Raw genomic sequence first — 16,329 nt, 5'->3', positions numbered from 1 at the left:
ATGTTTGCTAAATAAAACTTTTCCATATCGTCAGACTCAAGATATTGTGTCACCAGATATTTCTCACTTAAGCTCAGCTGTACAGCAATGAGAAAATTTTTAACCTTCTTTGCAAACCGTTAAGATATACTTTTAAAAGGCCACATATTATATGTGAAACATTACAGTACTTTTGGCAACAGAGGTTATTCATGCAGGTATTAACTCTTACTAATCTCTAATTTATAACACTATGAAAAGCGTTATGGCTAAGAAAACAGATGTTTATTCACTTTTTTGGGAGAGGTTATTCAGCAATAATCTAAAAATCCATGCATCTTTAGAAAAAAAAATGTTCTTTTGATCAACTTGATGCCACTAAAGCCATTTTCTCAAAAATAATGTATGATTGATTTTCCCAAATTGTTCTTTTTAATATTTAAACATTCATTTATGCCCAAAAATTATAATGAGATATCTGAAGCTCTTCAGATTTTTCTCACAAAGAGAAAGAACAAGCTGTTGGCATGCCTTCCCTGCTGTCATTTCTTAGCTCCCATCGTCCATTGTAGCCTCACTCAGAGCACACGCCTGGAAGACCTGGCCTCAGTTGCTCTTCATGAATGTGCCCTAGGTGGCAGGCACAAGGCACTTTGGAAATTGTTATTTTTTTATTTGCTATTCCCAAGAGAAACCATTTAAGTGGTGACATAAGGTTAAGTCTATTTTCTAAGCTCACACTGATTGGTGGGTGAACCAAAAATTAAAACCATACCAGGCTCCAAAGTCTATGTGATTTTCAGCACTCCTCCACAAAATTAAGTCTGACCAACTTCAGAGCTATTGAAACAGGAAAATTGTGTTGATTCAGGTATTTTAAATATAGGTGGTCATAACTAATACTTGGCTATTTTTTTTTCTGCTTTTAACAAAAGTTAACATCAGGCAACAACCATTTTAGTTCAATTTTTATATATTTTTTTAAGATTTTTTCATTTTTTAAGTAATCTCTACACCCAACATGGGGCTCAAATTCACAACCCCAAGATCAAGAGTTGCATGACTGAGCCAGCCAGGAGCCCTTAGATTTTATATTTTTTATATATTTTTTAAAAATTTTATTTATTTGAAAGAGAAGGGTGCCTGGGTGGCTCAGTCATTAAGCGTCTGCCTTCAGCTCAGGTCATGATCCCAGGGTCCTGGGATCCAGCCCTGCATCGGGCTCCCTGCTGGGCGGGAAGCCTGCTTCTCCCTCTCCCACTCCCTCTGCTTGTGTTCCCTCTCTCGCTGTGTCTCTCTCTGTCAAATAAATAAAATCTTTAGAAAAAAAGAAAGAAAGAAAGAAAGAAAGAAAGAGATCCTGGACAGGGGCAAGGGGAAAGGGAGAGGGAGAATCTCAAGCAGACTCCCCACTGAGCACAAAGCCTGACATGGAGCTCAATCCCAGGACCCTGAGATCATGACCTAAGCCGAAATCAATGCTTAAATGACTGAGCCACCCAGGAGCCCCTTAGTTTAATTTTTAGAACTTTTGATTTTAAATTTAAATTGGGTTGAAATTTCAAAGGCGGGGTAGTATGTGCGGGGACAGGCAACAATGTAACATGTGTTCCAACATAGTTTGGATTTTTATTAGGGATGATTTCAGTATTATATTTTTAAAGTGAAGTCTTTGGCATAATGTCAAATAATAAGAAAAATATGTAATTTGATAATTTAAAGGTAACAGCAGAAAAATCAGCATTCCTAGTGGAAACTGGTTCTGAATGTTATTTACTGGTTAACAAAGTTTGAACTTCTTTTCCTAGATTTGTCTGGAGGCTGAGATACCCACCAAGAATCCAGAACAACTGAACACAGACCCACGCAAAGGCACACCCGTCATGTAAAATTTCCGAACACTTGGGGCAAGCAGAAAGAAGCAGATTTCAAGATAGCAGTTAGGTCTCAACAACATCGCTAGAAAGTAGTGTAACAATACTTAGAAAATAATTCCCCAGCATAGGATCCTATTCTTGGCCAAAAGGTGTGAGGATAGAATAAACGCATTTACACATATGCAAATTCTCGATCTATTTATATTCCAAGCAAACTTTCTCATGGAGTTCCCACCCAAATGGAGGAATAAAGAAAGATAAAGACTAGGGGCCCAAAAACCAGAAGATCCCTCCCAGGAGGGTAGTGGCAAGGGTCCCCAGGATGAAGGTTTCCCAGTGCACCAGCTGTACAGCAAGTCTGGAGAACAATCTGCTGAGACTAGAACAGAAGTCACCAGGAGAAATTTCCTTAAGAAGTAAAATTAATTGAACACAGTCAGATTAAAAAATATACAACTTGGGGAATTTTGAGGGTAAATTAGTGGGAGATATGAAAAAAAGTAAGCAAACATAAAACCAATTTTCAATACAAGGACATAAAAAATGGGAAGGAAATTTAATGATATTTTATATGCTCTCTAGCTCAGCTTTGATTAGTATTTGCACACCTCTCAGAATGTAAACATTAAAAAATCAACAAGCTAAAATTAAGATGTAACCACATTTAGGACTTGGGGCAGGAAGGTTTCATGTGTGTTAGGAAGTTAAGGTTGCAATATTTAGCAAATAAAAATGCAGGTACAGGATACCTAGTTAAATTTTAATTTCAGATAAATAGGTAATAATTTTTTGTGTAAGTATGTCCCAAAAATTGTATGGATAGGGGTTGAAGAAGTGAAAAACAGCTATATCTTCATCTACAGCAGAAAGTCAAAACTGAAAAATGAGTAAGTAGCATGATAAGCCAAATAAGTAAGTACTACAATATTTGAAAATGTTTGCCTCTGGAGAGCAAGAATTATGAAAAGGAAGGTGGAGTGGTACTGTTTTTTACACCAAGCATTTCTTTTAACAACTTTACTCTTTCTTTACACAAAGAATTTGATTATAATACCAACTGAATTGTTTAAATAGATCTGAAGCAAATAAGACAAAATGGTATAATTTGAAAAAGCAGGGTACTTAGGTATTGGTTATATTAATCATTTTTCTGCTTGGGAACAATCAGAACCATCTAAGGAAATTTCAACAAATACTTAAAGACTCTTGTTTTGCAGGATTTCTATATTATTGGACTATTTGGGATTATGGTGGTGAATATTATGGAGGAGTTTTGAGTTATGTCTTTTATTAATTCATTCATTCGATAAAGATTTATCATGTGCCTATTATGTTGGGGAAGCAGATTACGTTACAGGAAATCAATTTGCTAATCACAAATATAGAAAGACAAACTCAACAACCATTATCAAAATTTCAGTCAGTTCACCACAGGAAGTGAGTGGTCCTCCCTGTCCCTGTCCTCAGAGATCTTACAGGCTTGTCAGCTCTCCAGCACAGGACTGACATTGGAACTCCTTAAGGGCAGGAACCCACATTCACGGATCTTTGAGGAATCCTTTCTAGTCTAAAATAGCGTCTGGAACAGTATCTGAGAAATTTATGTAATTACCATTTAAATGATGCAGAGGTGATGGCAGTGAAAAGGAATGAGACATAAGGAACCCAGAGGACAGTCTGAAGAAACAAATGCTAGGACTTAATGGTAGACTAGGGGGAAGGGAGCCGGAAGAATCGAAGATGTAAGTCAGAGATCATGTATCCTGGGAGCCCGGGAAACAGGGGTTCGCTGGAAGAGAAACAAAAATGTGTAAGAAGAGCCAGCTTTGGGGGAAGTTAAAAATTCAGTTTTATGCATATTAATTTATCTACCATACCTATGGCTCAGTGACAGTCATGCCTGAGGCATCTCACATTTTTAAAAATGTAAATGTGAAAAGCAGACAGGCAGTTCCTGCTTTTTGTCACCTCAACTATCATCGATTTGATTTCTTGAAAGTCTCTTTTACACAACTGTATTTGATTTTCTGCCTCCTTCATCAGCTCATTTATCAGACGCAGCCCTCACTTTCAGGGGTTGTGGAAGATCAGTTTAGCCCAGCCCAGCCCCGCCCCGGGGAAATCAGGGTTCGGCTCTTCTATGCAGGAGTGCCATCTAGTGGTCAGAGAATGTCACCTCGGGCTAGACTGCACAAGGAATAAAGTGGGAAGGGGGGGCGGGACATTTTGCTTTTCGTTCCAATTTCCAGGCGCACTGTGGCAAAAACCCATGCCTCTTACTGTCTAAATATGGCTGTGAGAGCATATCCAGTCACAGTACTATGAAGTACACATCTGCTTTTTAATGTATTCTTATCAAATTACATGGACGTGATCCACGGAGAGAAAAATAAAACAGTATAGCTCTCTATCTTGTTTCATTTTTCACACAGTTTTTCATATTTGGTGAAGAAACGGTATTTGCAGCCATAAATATAATTTGACTATCTTCATATCATTAAGGAAATGATTTACAAATACCTAGCTTGGAAATGGCTCACATATAAATGGGTCGCTTTCCATAGCTCTCTTAAAGTCGCTCTCTTCATTGGCTCTTCTATAGACCCCTGATACACTCTGAAGAAACATTAAGCTGTTTGATGCCCACAGCCCAAACTTATCTCTTTTCCTGAGATTGACCAGAACATTTTGTTTAACCTTTACAGATATTTATATGCATGTCTTATCTCCCTTGCTAGGCTATAAGCTTCTTGAAGCAGAATCCATTTCTGACTTAAGCATTAAAAGCTCCAAACAGCTGATTACCAAACAGTGTTTCTAATATCAGAGAGTCAAAGCATCATTTCAGAATCCCATGCAAACAGGGAACTTCCTGGCCAGGAAATATGTGATCTGCACATACGTGCAAAATTTTGCTCATACTCAAGAGACTTCAGTGGCCCCTTGAGGCCCATTCACATGCTGGTCTAGTTAAGAAATCCTGACCTAAAAGGAACTTCTGGAACACAGCCTATTTATAAGTCAGAGCATCCTGCGTATGCAGAGCAGGCCCATGCAGAGATATGGAGTAAAGCTTGTAAAAACTGACTTTCCCTACATTGTCATATCTACCAGGAAAAAAATCTGTTTCTGCTTATAGAGATTAGTAAAAGGCACAGTTGAAATTCCTCAAACTTGGGGGAATAAATAAAATGTGGAAATGGTCATCCAAATGTCCACACAGAATCAAGTCCCCTTCTTTGTCAAGATCCCAAGGAGGGCCTGCCACCATGCCCAGCCCCGCCCTTTGGTGCCCTCTGGCTTCCTAGCTTTTTGACCTAAGTGTAAAAAGAAAATCTTTCCCTATGTACTGAGCAATATTAGAATTTTTCCATAGTTAACACTTTCTCTCCCTTCTCTTTCTCTCTCTCCCTCTCCTCTCCCTCTCTCTCTCTCTCTAAGTGGGGAAAAATGTCCAAAAGGCAAAAACAGGTGTCTTACTCTAAATCTGCCCATGGGTTTGCCCATGGATGGCAAACCTGATAACTTTTGTTTCTACCTTAACCTTCCCTAAAACCCTCATCCTCGTCTAAGAGAACTGAGCAGCTCTGTACCCCTCTTTCCTTCCAAGAAAAGAAGTAGATAAGAAAACTCAGTGAAATCTTGACCATATGCACAGGAGATTGTTATGGATTGAGAGGCCCACCCCCGAGCGGTGAGGAAAGCTATTCTGGCACTTCACAAACTCCACATCAGCACATCAATAACCCCAGATACCTTGCTACCTGCTCTGCATGATCCTTCCTTCCTTGCTCATAGAAATAGAAGTGTCCTCTCTCCACAGGAAAGTTTGATCTTCCACAGTGATTTCTCAATAAGGCTTTTAAAATATATATCTATTTTCACAGCACAGTCCAAATACAAGCATTTCATCTGAAGTTAGGCAAATAACGTTTTGAGAGTTTACAGCAGGAAGAAGTCAGCGAAAAAACTTACAGTTCTACATGTGGAGGAGAGAGAAGATACGGAGGAAACATGAAATTCTGAAATAACTGAATCACATGACAGGAGAAATGATTCAACTTTGGGCAAGTATACTGCAGAGGGACCTCAATTTCCACATCTGTTGAGGGGGCTGGACCAGATCAACGTCAGCACCGAAGTTGTCCGGTCGATGTTCATCTCAGAAACAGGGAAAGCAAAGCCCAGAAGGTTATAAAAGTGGCCAAGAGGAGAGTGGGTGGCCCGCTGATGAGGGTTGAACCAATCAGACACAATAGGTAAACCAGAAAGTAAACTGAGGCAGTCCCCAAATCACCTCAAGCAGGGATGATAGTCAAGATTGTCTCTGGTCATCATGACACTAGTACCACTGTCTTGGAACAATGTCGAGCCCATCCTAGCAGTTCAGCTCAGAAAAGAATGATCAGCAAGCGTCTTCAAAGAAAAGTACCACCTTAAAAAAAAAAAAAAAAAAGCAAGACTGCATATTGAGCCCTAAAAGACAGGGATTCTCAACTCGGGACTGATACTTTGGGTCGGAAAAATCCCTTGCTGTGGGGCTGCCCAGCACATTGTAGGATGTTTAACACCATTCCTGGCCTCTACTCACTAGATGCCGGTTGCACTCCCCCACCTCAGCTATGACAACCAAAAAAGTGTCTCCCAACATTGCCAAACGTCCCTGGAGGCAAACTGCCCCTGTTGAGAACCACTGCTTTAGGAACACTTTTCATGACCACCTGATCAACTGAAACAACACCCTAATTTTACCTGATATCTCTTCCTATTATGCCTCTGGAACTTGACCTCATGGGCATCTCCCTCTTCTCTTAACCCTGACTTCAATTTGTCTTCACTCTGATCTCAATTTGCTCTCTGCCTGATGCTTTGGCCTTAGCATTTCAAACCATCCTTTGCCCCTAGCTTCACCTTTATCTAAGATTTAATGCACTGTGGGCAAGCTCTAGATCAACACCTCCTCTGGGCCTCACACTCTACTCTTCCTTCCCTCAAAGCTCTACAGCCAAGATCCAACCATTTCTTTTGCTGCACAGCATTCTCGCCTGAGCCCCCAACCCTGAAACCGCAGAAGCCCAGTGTTCAGAACCCCTTCCCAAGACTGGGAATCAGCAAGAGCCAATTGAAGGGATAAAGCTGTTCAGTCTTTATTCCTGAAAACCCCAGAGGCTGACAAAATTGTTCTTCCCTTTCCTATACCATCTGCTAGGAAGATGGGGCAATGAGTCAACCCCTCCTCTCTTGCCTGTGCAAGGTCGTAGAGCCGGACCCTCAGGGAGAGGACCCAAGTGCTTCTCTCCTCTCCCAAACACCCAAAGACCCAACCTGCTTTGTCCTCTGCTTAGCGGGGCTCTGTCCAGCTTTAAACTGCAGTTTTCCTATTGGTGGGTTCACTTTGCCAACCACACCCTCAGAAACCTCTCTGCACCACAGGGACAAGGCCCCTGACCTCAAAGGAGTTCCAACTACTTTGCACCCTGTTCTTCTTTAGGAATTTCTACCCATGATGCAAGATTAATTATTCAAAGAGCCTTTCTTATGAGGTACTTCTCCTGAGGTTTCAAGTAAACACATTCCACATTACCAAAATGCAGCCACACTGTGATTTGCTTAGCCAGATTCTCAAAGACATACTTCCTTAATCTCCCTTCTTAACTCCCACTCTACTGAAAATGTTCTCTGCCACCTTCTCCTAACTGTGCCATTGATTTTGTAATATGAGAAAGTTACTTAACTTCTTTCTGCTTCAGTTTCTATATCAATTGAAAAGGCACTAATAATTTTTGCTTCTTTTTCAGGTAGGTCTTTGGGTCTTAATAAGGCGGCATATCAAAAATGCAATGAATTCTACCAAGATGCCCAACAAAATCCCTCCAAAGTATTTTCCTTCTCTGGATGGTTTACAAACAGGGCCTTCAATTCATACAGAAAATACACAGGATGTAAAACTGGTAGTGAAACTTTAATAGAATGACAATCTCCTTAGCCACCAGAGGTGTCAACAAGGATAAAGACTGGCATATGAAAATGAGTTCTCCGTGGGTGAAACTATTCCAGGTAAGAATAAATGACACATCTCAGCTAGGGGACAGCGAAGATTCTAATGTGGGGTAGAATATGGAAGCAGGTGAAGTCAGAAGTCTTTTGTGGGTCTACGATTCTAATATGACTGCTCTTTGGCCACCAGTGATGTTCATCATAATCTAAGATGGGCAGTTCATTTACAGTGGAAGGCTGTTCTCCTAAACGGGTTGTTTTTATCATTATGATATCTGCTTTATCAGTGAAAGTGAGAGTTATTCTCAGACTTGATTTTTTTTTTTTTTTTTTTTGCCCTGAACTTAGAAGGTTAAGGAAAAGGCTGGTATTAACACTTAAATAAAGGGAGTAAGTTTTCTCTATGTTCAATTCCTTCCCAAGAATGAGTGCTAGAGACTTTCTGTTCCATGACCATTGCTGTCCTTGTGGAACTCACCCTCTGTGTCAGGGTTCTTCTGAGGCTCCAGGGACATTAATAAAGAGGTAACTACAAGAGCATCTCATACAGAGCTCAGTGAATCTCAGGACACTGGAGATGATCAATTGTATTTCAGAATTTTTTATTTTCAAGATCCTTTTCTTTTCCCAACAAAATCTCTTGTAAATCAAAAGACTTGGCTATTAAAAATATTATGCCTGCTAAAAATATCCTCTTTGTGTCTCTGCAATAAACCTATCTCTCCTTAGAATAATGAGAATACCTACAACAGAGTAAGGAAAGGGTCATGTAGAAGAAAGCACACAGATTAACCCTGCAAGACATCTTGCTACATGTAATTACATTATATAAAACAATTCTCCTAATGGCAGAGGATTGTCATTCATGGAATGGTTTGGCACTTTGGGGGTGGTACAGACATATCTTTAAATAACTTTGTGAAAAGATTCAGCAAAGAGAAAAAAGAAACTGATGTGATATCCACCCTGTTAGAAAGAGTGGCTTCACTTAGCAATGTAGGTCAGGTTGAAAATCCCCAGAAAGGCTGCAAGTGGCTGTCTTCCAAGTGTTAGAAATTATTGGTGCATTTTTAAAAGCATGAACTACATTTTGAAAATAAAAATTCTATTTCCATAATTAATAAGATGTTTATTCAGTTATATGCAGTCTTTCACCAGACCTTTAAGCACTCGATTTTTTTCATCTTATTTTCAGACTACAGAGCGAATAGTGGTAAGCTGATAAAATGCTCTGTGGGATTTAGCATTCTTTTATCTGTCCTTCCTTGGCCTTCAGTTTACTCAAAATTTTTGTCTCTCATAATAGTTTAATTACATGTGAAAAGACTCCCAGTAACACACTTGTGTTATAGCATATCAGAATTAAATGAAGAGAAAAACTTTTCACTACGGGGTTTTATTTTTATTCATTTGTACATTCGTTTAACAATACTGACTCAAACTGCTGTGTGTTCTCTTAAGCTCCAACTATTTTATATCCCCGAGCTCCATCCAAGAAGCTACATAATTAAAAGAACAAAAAAGCTTGTTTTCTCTAATACTATATAGAGATAGCAGAATTTCAACAGGTTCTATTTTCATCCATTATGAAGCCATCTTATATAAAAGGTACACTTTTTTTTGTGAATGAACCAATGCTTGCCATTCCAGTACTCAATCTGATGTATGCATTAACAAATGAAATCAAAATGAAATAAAAATTGTTGGTCAGATAAATCTATTACACATGAAATTAACCATTATTAATGAAAACAAAACCCAACCTAACTAATGGCTTAAGAAATAATTCTCACTTGATTAGAAAACAGACTCACACACACACACAGCAGTTAAATTCATGAAAGAGTTTAGCTAAGAAAATATAATGCATTTCAAACAAACATTTTTCTCACCTTAAACTGCAAACCTTATTCTGAGTAAGATTGTAAGAGGAACTAACTTTTAAAGGAAGAACATCAGAGAGTTCCTTTGATACTGGAAATAGTCCATCCCTGTTCTGAAATAGTTTTGCCCTTATGACTCTGCTCCCAAGGTAGGCTTTTCTGGCATAAGTAAATTTAGCTTTATTTCTGGAACAAGTAAGTCTTTCTTCATAAGTGTCACACTGAGCTGGGCTGATTTAGCTTTCTGTCTTCTTTATACCAGCCTTAGCAAGTTTCAAAATATATGGCCATTCAAAGCAAGTTGTATTGCAAGCTTTTCTCATTTGTTTTCACTTATCAAAAAGTTAGAAGAACTATATGACACTACAGTTCTTCAGGCAATACTAAGTCAAGGTCAGAATTCACTGGTTAACAGGAATGTTTCTTAAAAAAAAAAAAAAAAAAAAAAAATGTGCAAATTCCCAACCAAGAAACAGGGCCAGAACTTGCAGACTGGGAAATTTTCACTAAAACTGAAAATGGATGAATCCCAAAGCTCTCTGAGCAAGGAATTAAGAGAATAAGGGCCATATAGACCCAAAGTTTCCATATCACAGCATTCCTTGAAAATTTTAAATATGCTACTTTTGCAAAGAGATTTCAATTTATGCTGGCAACATTCAGCCATAAAGAAAAGAGGTTAATATTAAGGTCACTACAAAGCAAATGCTTTTATTTCATGAGTATTTTAAGTTTTCCTGACTGACATGATTATTATATATGGCTATGTCTAAGGTTTATGTCTGCCTTTGTATATCTGTGTGATGCCAAGTTCTTTTTCACAAAGGCTCTGGCTGATGTCACTCATGACATTCTGTGGTGGAGATTTATTCCCTGACCTTATACTTTGGAAAGGACAGCCTGAAATACTCAAGAAATTGTGAGACTTGGTGGATTATACTGAGTTATTTCTCTTTCCCAGAGGAAGTATTACCAACCAAAAGCAGAGGTCCAAAGAGGGTCCCTCCTGACTGCCAGTATCCTCACAGAAGAGCCATGGTTCTACTGGTTTAGAATTCACTTTGAGGCTAAGATGGTGGTTGGGATATAGAGATAGTGTGATAGTGCTTTGGCAAGTTTTCATGCACTTTTGAAACCTCGTGATACATCAGACAACACTGATTCTAAAAAGGCATCAGCACATAAAATTAACAACTGGTACCAAATATCACAGTATACCTTGTTTGATTTTTTTAATATTACAAGCAAAGAAAATTATAAAAAAATGTTTTTCCAAATTACATTCAAACTGAATTTTTAAGAACTATTTCATGTTTAAAATGTTTTGACATTCTGATAACATATTTATTTATATAGAACATGGGTTGGATTAAAGAACAGAACCCACACTTAAGCACTGGCTAATTAACTAAGGCTCATAGGAATCGTATTTATACTTAATTATTTACAATGTTATTCTTTGTAATGATTGTTTAACATCAACATAAAAGTTGTGCCATTTAACTTTTCTGGTGCTGTTTCTCCTTTAATATTTATCTGACAACCAGTTATGAAGCACCTGCTATTAGCCATGTACTGGCTAATACTCTAGGTACTAGAGTCACAGGTCTTTGCAAAGTGGGGGTCTTCAACCTCCCTGGCAAACATAATCAGTGCCTGGGGTTAAAACATATAAACCATAAATTCAACCCTAAATCAGTGTGACTTTGTGTCACTCACCTCCTATGCTTTCACTTGTGGGAATGCCTTCACTCTACATTTTCATGCACCGAGGAGGATGATCACCAGGGAAAATCAGCAACCACTCCATAGTATGTGTACCTCAGCACTCCTCACACTGCTCCAGAAGTCCCCCTTCACTGAGACCGAAGTTCAGCTCTATTCCCTAACAAACTGAAAATGCCCAAATCTGTCTCTGTCCCAGCTTCTTTCCTGGGCTATGGACCTACACATCCAGTTGCTTCCTCCTGCTCTACAGGAAGCTCACTCTCACAGTGACCTAAAACTGGACTGCCCAGCTGTCCCCCACACCTAAGTCCTCTCCAAAAGAGCTCATCTTGGTGAGTGGCAACACCAGCCTCACAGTGTGACCAGAAATGTGCACCCTCCCTCTCTCTTTCTCTCCCTCTCTCTTTCTCTCTCTCTCTCACACACACACACACAACATATTTAGTCAGTTACTATGTCATTACTTCTGATGAGAAGGATTTAATTGTAAATAGAGGAGCCGTTATTCTGGATTCATCATTTAAGTGGTGGGAATCTGGAGTCAAAGCTGTTGGGGTTGCCTTTTTCAATTCTATGATACAAGCAAATGTAATATCCATGCCCAGTGTCCACTCAGAAACACCCAACTGCAGGGAGGACATGGCTTCTTAGAACTAACAGCATACTGTATTTCTTCCTTTTTTCTCCAGGATGATGCCGTTATAGCTTTGTGTCTTCTTAGCCTTCCATATGCATTAAACACAGGGAGGAGTGGAGCTCCCTATTGTTTCAGAATATGTTGTTTTCCCATTTTTACTAGTAGAATGTAAGATTTGCATGATTGGTCTATTGATGGTAAACATAGATGAGGACCCAGGTAATACTGTTAGAGTCAAGACATTAAGTAAAGTCTGGCTATATGTGGGGAAATCTGTAACATTATATGCCGAGAGCTGACAGGAAGATGAGACATCCAAGATGAATTTAGAACACAGATGTCCCCTCCTTGCTTTATGATAAAGACCACCTATCACAGATACAGGTTATTCTAATGATGGGAAGAGTATCTGAAACAAACTGAGTGAGAGAAGCCACATACCAATCAATGAAACCCGGGTGATATTTTTAAATATTAAAATAGGCGACGTGATCAAAATATAATGCATTTGAGCTAGGCAAGAGATAAAACCTTTCTCCCATGACACAGCTGACATCATAGTTGAATAAAAATAGGAACCAGACAAGGCTCTGTCTTATCTTCCGCCCTGTCCTCAACCCCAGGATTCCAGAGGACCACATAGAAAGAGCCGAATGACATTAGCAAATTTTATTTCCCAAATCTGTATCGAACCTTTCCTGCTTCCCACACCCCATCTACTAGCTTGTGCTCTGGTCTAAATGCTGTGTCACCTGTGCTTCTGCTATAGTCTGTATAGTAAATGGTCTCCCTGCCTCAGGTCTCTCCTCTTCTCAATCAATTCTACACATTTTGCATTTGTCATCACAAATTATAAACATATATTTCTCCTTACTTCTCTACTATCTCTACTTCTAACATCTGGTCTTAAATTCCATGAGGGCCTATTTGCAACTCAGCAATGTCACAAAGCTTGAGATTATGTGCACTGAATGTATAAATGAATGTCAGTATCAACATGGCCTTTTTGGGATTCAAACCTGGTCCTTGGGCAAGGTTCTCAGGCAAAGTTCTGCAGCTAAGTTTCATTATATATATAAAACAGGATTACAATACTATTTACCCCAAAAGTTATTAGGAGGACTCACAAAACAAAACTAATATATGTAAACCAGTTGAAACAGAGTCCATATGTGAAAGAACTCAATAAAGCATAGCTATTATTATTATATTATAATCATAATTATGATGTTGATGTTATCATTATCATTATTTAACTCCCTTTAAAAATAGATCGCTCTTACTTCAAGTTCAAAATCCTTGGCAAAGTATATCAAATCCAATATGATCTGTGCTATGAACTGAGTTCTATCCCCCCAAGAGGCAAATGAGGCCCTAAACTCCAATGTGGTTATATCTGGAGATAGGCCTTCTAGAAGGTAGTTAAGGTTAAATGAGGTCATAAAGATGAGGTCCTAGCCTGATAGGACTGGGACATTATAAGAAGAGTAAGAAACCACTCTCTCTCTCTCTCTCTCTCTCTCTCCAGAGGCACACACAGAGCAAAGGCCACGCAAGAACATATCCACCAGCCTGAGCTAATACAATCAGGGTTATGACTGATTCAGTATACCCCACCCTCCTGCTTTATGGAACAACCTACTTTCTCTCACCTCCATGCCTTGGTGAGAACATCCTTCTCCTTCTTCACTAGCTATCTAATTCATTCTCATTCTTCAAGAATACCTTATACCTTCAGGCATTCCCTCTTCTAGCCAGACTACCTGATTCCCAGTGCCCTCCTAAGGGCTCCTCTGTGTTGCTTGTGTGCCTTGTGGTCAGAGCACTGATGACCACCAGCACCACTAAACATACTGTAGATGCTCCTCAAATAGATATTTAGTAAGTATGTCATTCAGATGTCATCTAGGATGTTTTTGATCTTCTGCTCATAGACTGACATCATAGCAATGGAAAAAAAATTCAAATAGAATATTAGATGCACCTATTATTGAGGCCATCTGGTCATCTATTAAAGTTGCTTGACTACTGCTTCCTTTCCATCTGCCTCCCTTTTTTTCACTTGCCCATCCTCACCCCCAATGGCTGCACCATCACCGCCACAAAATGTCTGTTCTTGCTAACTCAAAGCATCTTAGCTACGTCTTTTTTTCATGACTTCTAATCCATGCTTTTAAGACTCACATTCCATTCAAATGGAATTTCCCCAAAAAGAGTTCCCTCACTAGTATGAATTCTTATACATTTTCCCTAAAAGACCTCACTGTAAAAGAATGATGTAGGCTGGCAACTAAATGCAACTTAGCAGTGCCAGCTGTGATTCCATCTCCAGTGAAGGCAAAGCCCAGGGAGTTGATTCCCACTGGATGTCAAGAAAACAGGACAGAAACTTTCAGGACTCTGGCAACTGTTGTAATAGGATGAGAGAAAGAGAAAGAGAGAGAAGAAAAATACCATGCAGAGCAAGAGGGCGCAAGAGGATCCAAGTCTATTGCTAGGACAGCTACAAAGGTACAATCAGGCAAACCATCTTCCTCTTTCTCAACCAACTCTTCCACTTGAGCCCAAACATGAAATACATTGGAAAGTGTTATCAACGCAACTGTAAAATTTTATTTTATAGATACAGCTGAAGTATATCTCTAAATCAGATGACACAGAGAGAAAAACTAACAAGGAATTTGTGGGGGCCAGAAAGATATATTTAAAATGTTTACATTACAAACTCTATTTATCTTCACAATTAAATCAAGAACAACCTTGATGTCCATCATTTCCTTCCAGTTCTGTCTTCTGTGAGATCCTTTTAAACACCCCTTGGTTTCTTCATTCTCTTCATGATCTCATTCACAATATAAGAATAATAACAATTTAGTGTTGTTGGAAGAACCGTGAAATGTTTTTCAATATTTTAATATTATATGCAATGGTAACCCAGTGCAGCATCTATTGTTCTAATTGGAACCAAGTTTTCAAATATGGATACACGTATCATTGTGCAACCCATCTTACTTTTCCCATCCTTGGTTTTCATAATAAAAGGAGGATAATATTTTCTTTTCTTCAGTTTTAAAATAAACAGTTTTCCCCCCTCTGGGCAATCTTTTTAAACATGTGAGTCAATACATTCTTACAGAAGGAATAACAGCTATGACTCGGGGCCATGGAAGAAGCTTCCCATAATAAATTACAATGATTAGTGCTACTAGACAAAGTGCTTCAGCTCCTGTAGCAAATTCTTTCCAGCTCCTTTCATTAATCTGACTGCTTACCTGGTTTTATCATTAGTGCCAGGCCTTTCAACTTGGTGCCTGAACCAATTAATATATAATTTAAATCAGAAGCATGTTTAAAATTCTATCAGAGTACCCTGTAGTGACTGGAGTACATCATCCTGCATTAATTCTATAAGTTTGTTTGTAAAAGTAATTAATTATTGCTGGCAATAATAAGTTTCTGAAGCAAAAGCTACATTTTCTCCTATTCAATATTCCTTTCTGCATGCAACTGATAATATTATCTGCAAAGTTTAATGACAGGTATCCGTGGGATGAAAAATATCATACTAAATCCACATCCACACTGCTTGGAAGATTTTCTTGAGGTTTTCAATCTATCACACCAACCTCTCAATATTGGTGGTAATGGAGGACAAAACTTGCAAAGCTTCCAAAACTTACAAAATAATAAATTAAACTAGGTGGAACTATTAGTACCTCCCTATTCACTGATTTCATGAATGGAGAGATGAATGACAATGACAAAGACCCCCTTTCATCATTTTTCCCCATGACCTGCAGGTAGTGTGCAGAAGATTATGCATACAGACTCCAATGACAAGCTACTTGCCAGAAATGAAAGTGAAAGCAAAGGGCTTTGTTTAAAATGTATCAGGCACTGTCAAGTGCTGATAATAGAATTTTGATTATCCTTATTCTGGTTCTCGTTGTAACCAAATTTCCACTAATAGCTCTTTAGAACCTTACAGCCATATTAATACGGTTGCCCCAGACTGGGTATTAGACTACAGTGTGTATGACAATTTTCTCTTAGAATAAAATTTTCATTTGATTCCTCCTGCTCAGAGAAAATTTTTTAGGCATTATTTGTTGTTATCCAAGAGCCATACACGCCCAACATCCAATACACACACACACACACACACACACACACACAATTCTTCTTTGCCAAGTACCCTGATTTTTTTTTCACTTTCTGATAGTCATGT

Source organism: Eumetopias jubatus, unplaced genomic scaffold (assembly GCF_037043125.1).
Source record: "Eumetopias jubatus isolate StellerSeaLion01/CBP00866 unplaced genomic scaffold, mEumJub1_p1.0 scaffold_6, whole genome shotgun sequence".
NCBI classification, from domain to species: domain Eukaryota; kingdom Metazoa; phylum Chordata; class Mammalia; order Carnivora; family Otariidae; genus Eumetopias; species Eumetopias jubatus.
The sequence above is the reverse complement of the archived record's forward strand: the minus strand, read 5'-3'. Positions refer to the sequence as shown.